The following is a 6000-nucleotide window of genomic DNA, read 5'->3' on the forward strand; positions in this document are numbered from 1 at the left end:
GCATGTCTGGTACGGATCATTGTGACAGCCTCAGGTGGAACATACTGTCATCTTTAGCTGACAAGAAGTTGGTCTGCGGGAAATTGATTAAGTGGCGTATCCTTTTAGTTAAGACTGCAGAACTGTTAACCCAAGTTCATATAGTGGCAAGAGTCAATACAATTTAAGCTGGGAAGTTACAGGTTATTATTATTCAGGAGTAAGAAAATTTTATCTTTGACTAGGGCGTAAAACCTTGTTAATTTGATTTGTACCAGGTCAAACTTCTTATCTTCTGCAAGTGGAACACACTGCTGGGCACGTCTAGGGTTTTTCTTCAGCTGATGGACATTCCACTAGTGACACAGTTAACCTTTTGGCATTTAGACCTTTCAAACCGGAGCCTACGATGTCCCATGTGTCTGACCAGGGACTAACCAGGAAGAACCTAAGATTTGATTCTAACTTTTTCCAGGTTTGCCTTGGGTGAATAAATTGTCTTTTAGAGAATAGCTTTAGGTGGCTTAGACAACGGTAAACTCAGCTATTTTGTTGACACTCATCTCAATATTGTTATTTTATCTTTGGCCATATTTAAATCTAGGATTTAATGGAATCTAGTGAAAAAAATAATGGGAAGTATGAGTACATAAAGAAAAAGGAAAGTTAAAATGAAACTATTTAGAACGTAGTTTTAATATATTCCTAACATTTCAGAATTTATTAGTTGCTTACAAATTTGTGTGGCTGTGTAGTTCATAAATGTCTATGTACTATATTAATTAGAAGACCATAGAAAATGACAGCAGGTTGGCTAATGTTACTGTGGTTTTTACCACAGTTGCTGTTGTGGAAGAAATTGTTAGATTAATAAAAAGATGTTGGCAAATATGGGTTTATACTTCAGTATCAAGATATTCAAGACAAATATGCTTCAGAATATAAGCATTATTTCCTCCCAGCACTGACATTAACGACAACAGTTGATCAGCCTTTACTACTATCAAAATATAAGAGGGTCCCAATGATGACTCTTAGTTTGAATGTTTTTAGTTCGGGACTTTGATTGTTGGCATTTTATCATTTTCATAATTTTAAATAATTCAGATTTTTTAAAAAGCCTACAGAGTTCTTAATCATGACTTGGTATTTATAAGCTTTTTTTAAATCTTTTGAGTAAAATCTGAGGGATTGTAAAGCTTGGGGGCTTACCTCTCTATCGTTGTGAAAATAAACTTTTATTAAGCTGATGTGAAAGAAACCCCTCCTTTGTGGAACTAAATCTGTGCTAGAGCACTTTATATGTAACTGTATTTGGAAAATTTTGCACTGTTTAAGACTTCGTGTCATCAAATAATGTGTACTTTCTAATGGCTTCCTAAACCACCCAAAATCTGGCTGGCACTCAGGTCTTGCCACTCGTGGACCCTAAGCTCCTCTTGGTCTACTTGTGCTTCCGTGTTGCTGAAGTATCAACAGCTGTGTGATGATTCTGTGCCGGGCGGGAACAGAAAGGAGCCGTTTACATCACTATCTGTCTTTACCCCCAACCTCCACAATTCCTGAGAAAGTCATACTGACATCTCCACATCTAGAGAGGAATAAAATGAGGACGTTTCCTCTTGACTGGTGTAGACAATTTAACAACCTCAAAATAGAACAAAGTTCAGATGTTATTTAAAAATCCAGCTGAGCCTTTTTCTTCATAGTCCGTGGCTTCTTTTCTCTAGGCTATAAAAAAAAAAATAGAACTAGACCTAGCTCTGAACTGTATCCTGAAGAAAAACATAAACTGGTCTCAGCCATAGTGGGGTGAGTGTTAGGTCAGCCACTCTCGATCAAGGCTTGTAGAATATCTTCTGGCTAAAGTAAGCATGAGCAAACTGAAAAGAAACAACATGATAACTAACGCACCACAGCAGTGCTTCTAAAACTCAGAATTATTGGGACAAACCCCTAGAACTCATCCTTAGAGAGTCTGACTCATTTGGTCTGAGACGTGACCCACCAATGGGCGTTTCAGCCAAGCTTCCAAATAATGTCGCTGTCAGTCTGGTCTGCACGGAAGAGCACTGTACACAGCAGAATGCAGGACTCGTGACTCACCCTGGAAGAAGATAGCTCCTGGAGCAGAAGAAGAGTCAGCACACGTGCTCCACGTTTATAGAATAGAATGACTTAGTAACACGAATTCAGTAAAATGGGCACTCGAGAGAGAAATAGTGAGATGAGGGAAATTATGTTTCTAAGGAACTAAATTGAGACCTTAATTGTCCCAATTAATCTAATAATGCAACATGTTTGTTATCGTTTGTTAAAGGAAATGTTAAATCTGAGTATAAATAACTGGTTTGAATTGCTAGATTTTCTCAGAGTAAAGCAGGCAATATGCCTGCATTATGCTTATATTTTATAGTGACAACTGATCATGATATTCACATAAAACTTTAAGTTTGTATAATTCTAAGTAGAGAAAATGCTGACTTCTAGTTTTATTGTAATAATCATAATAGAACTCTTTAAATCACTAGGGAAACCCAATCTGAACCTAATTAAGCATCCTCCCCACACACACAAAGTGAAGGATTTATTGGTTCATGCAACTGAACAATGCAGTGCAGAGCTCGTTGGCTTCAGGGATTCCAATGTGATGATCAGAACTCTTCATCTACGTTGGCGGCCGTTCTCCGTAAGCCTCCACCATAACGGGGGAGAAGATTGTGTGGGGGGGTGGGGTACGGGGGGGCCAGGAAGGGTGGGAGAGCAATGAGCATGGATGAAGTCCCAGAAATGTACTCTGGTGCAACTGGGGTCACATTCCTATTTTGGGATTCTATTTCTTGATACCCACCCTAATAATTTTGTCATCTGTTAACTCTTAGTTTCCCCTATTTGCTCCCTTCACGCAGCCTCCTTCCTATCTAGGATCATAATGTGTGAAGACACGTTTATGGCTTTGCGGTTATAAGCTGCTCAGATCAAGTCCTTAGCTCTTTCGGAATTACCTGGAATGGAGGGAGCTGGCATCGGGTTGCTTGGCTTGGTTAATAAAGAAAAGTGTCAGAACCTGGCCAGCAGGGTGCTACCACAGTCCCTTGGGCCACCAGCTATACTCATTTAGTTTGTGTACTAGCAACTCTTACTAGAGAAAAAAACAATTATTGTTCCTTTGTTTATTGTTACTCTTGTGTTGCTAAGAGCAGAGAAATGTGCTGATGACACTTTCCCCTAAACATTTAAAAAAATATTAGAAAATGCTGCTGGATTTCATCTTTTAATAACCCATAGGATCTAGAGATGAGACACTATTTTTAAGGTATTAAAATACAGATTATTTTATGCACCTGCCCCACTGCTGGAGCGCAACCCTTTTTCCACCAAGAAGGACGTTCGTTGGTGTTGAGAATATAACTGCCATGCCTTCCAGTGCTTTGACAAAACCTCAGATGCATGGATCGCCTGTGGCCAAGCATCTGTGATTTATAATTCCATGAAAGGTTTTGAGATGAGGAAGGCTGGTATCTTTCAGAATGCAGTGATTTTGGAATGTAAAGAATTTCTTTGGGTTGAGTTCCATGGAAGTTTGTCACTGACTATGAAATATTAGTAAGAATATTTGGTCTAAGGAATAGTTTCTCTTGATAAATAAATACTGTGGGCAGTATATATATGTGTGTGTATTTGTAGTTAAACAGGTTATTTATAAATGTGATTCTGCCAGTAAAATTCTATATTATAGAATGTGTTGTGAAAGATTTTAATACCTACTTCAGTATTCTGAAGAAAAGTCTGAGAGAGAGGTTAAGTGTCTTGCTCTGATTCTACAGCTTGTAGCAGTGCTAAAAAAACCCCAAAAAAACCCCGAAGCCTACACCCCTGGTGGGGCTTGGAGAAGAAGGAGTAAAAGCAAAGAGGGCTTTGTCAGCAATTCAGGTGTGAAGAGAAGAGACAATAATAAAAATTTAATCTCGATTTCACTTCACAACTTTTTTTTTTTTTAACTTTAGCTAAAATGGACTGGAATTTCTCAAATCAACTAAACTGAAAGAAAAAAAAAAAGGCGTGGGAGTACAGGAGACACCAGGAGAGAAGGCAAATTTATATGACAAATTCTTGTCCTAACATCTAAATTCAAGGTACAGATTGACTCAGCCTGTTTCCACTCCCCAAAGTTGATTTACGCACTGCAGTTTTCCTGACCACTTACTCTCCTGTTTCCATGATGAGAATTGCGAAGCACATACAGAAATTACCAGTTAGTTACATGTCCTAGGCAAGACAGTTCCTTCATCCTTAAAATTGTTTAAAAATACCACACGTGTCTCTGAGCTAGAGTTTGGATTAGAGGATCTCTTGAAGTTCCTGCAGTTTTAATTCAGTGAAGATGTTCCTAAGGCTTCTTGATGTTTCTGTTGAAGCCCAGCTCTACCTGGGACCGTGGCTTGATGTGACCCATTGCAAAACACAATTTTGTTGACGTCTCTTAAAATTCATGCAAAAAATTCATTTCACTCCAAATTGTTCATGTCTTAGCATAAAATTTTTGTTTTATTCTTAATGACTCCCCCTAAATCTTCAAGCAAAATTTATACTCCAGGAAGTTGTGTTTCTCCTAAGGCTGTAACCCCTGCTCCATTGCATCTTATTCCTCGTGTGTGTGTGTGTGTGTGTGTGTGTGTGTGTGTGTACATACCATCTTAGGAAACATCTACTTTATAGAATTGTTTAAACTTATGTAAATTTTCTATATAATCTGCAGTAGAGCACAGTAACTGAAGAGGCTGTGTTCCTGGAAACTTGTATCTAGAAGATGCATGTGGAAAGATAAATGAGAGGCATAATTAGGAGTTTTAAAATGTGATATTAAGAGTTACAATACCCAAAACACTAAATACTGTATAGAGGAAAATAATGACAAACTTGCTGAAGACCTAGCCTGTGAAAGTTTTGAGGAAGGCTAAAAGGGTGGTCCTATAAATGTTACTTGTGGATGGATGGATGGATGGGTTTGGTTAAGGCAGTGGTTCTCCACTGGGGGTTTTACTTTCTAGGGGACACTGGTGATGAGACATTTTTGATTGTCATGATTGGGAGGGAGAGGTGTATAGCTCCTGGCATCTAAGTGGATAGAGCTAGAGATGCTGTGAAATATCCTGCAATGTCCAAACAACTTCCCACAACAAAGAATAATCTGCTCCAATATGTTGATAGGCCGCTGTTGAGAATACTGGGTCAAGGGGAGGAGTGTTGGAGAAGGGTGCCAGGAAAGAGGAAAAAGATGGGGAGACAGACCAGTCAACAGACACATGCAGAGTGGCCTCTCGGGGTCCCAGAATGGAGCCTCGTAATTGCAGCCTGTCGTCCAGACCTGGGACGGACGAGCCTTAGCTTGATCAGCCCATTGTGTGGGAGAGGGCAGCTCTTTTCCAGCCACACTTGAAAGGGATTTACTGTGTTTCCCCGAAAATAAGACCTAGTCGGACCATCAGCTCTAATGCGTCTTTTGGAGCAAAAATTAATATAAGACCCGGTCTTGTAATGTAATATAACATAATTATGATATAAGACCGGGTCTTATATTAATTTTTGCTCCAAAAGACGCATTAGAGCTAACGGTCCGGCTAGGTCTTATTTTCAGGGAAACATGGTATGAGGAGAACCTGTGTGGTTTCAAAGGGTCTCCTTTACCTCCCTGGGTAATCTTTCTATGTTTATGTTGAAAATTAACAGAAGATGCCTTTCATTTAATTAATGAAATAAAAAACTAAATTGAAGGTGACAAACATTTTCATGGGAAAGATGTAATTGTTACTGTCAAATGTAACAATCCAATAACAAAGAGAAATGGCTCTTGTTAAGTCCTTTCTCTGTTTGATTAGGGAAAACAGAACTTGGAGGGCTTGAAGTTGGTAGTGGGTCACACCAGAGGACAGAAAGGAATACAAAAGAGGCTTTATTTACAGTGTTTTCTGGGTAAGTGCCTGTTTCCTTGGAACTTTTGTGGGAAAGTGAAGCTATGAT

This window comes from Rhinolophus ferrumequinum, chromosome 2 (assembly GCF_004115265.2).
Source record: "Rhinolophus ferrumequinum isolate MPI-CBG mRhiFer1 chromosome 2, mRhiFer1_v1.p, whole genome shotgun sequence".
Classification (NCBI taxonomy): domain Eukaryota; kingdom Metazoa; phylum Chordata; class Mammalia; order Chiroptera; family Rhinolophidae; genus Rhinolophus; species Rhinolophus ferrumequinum.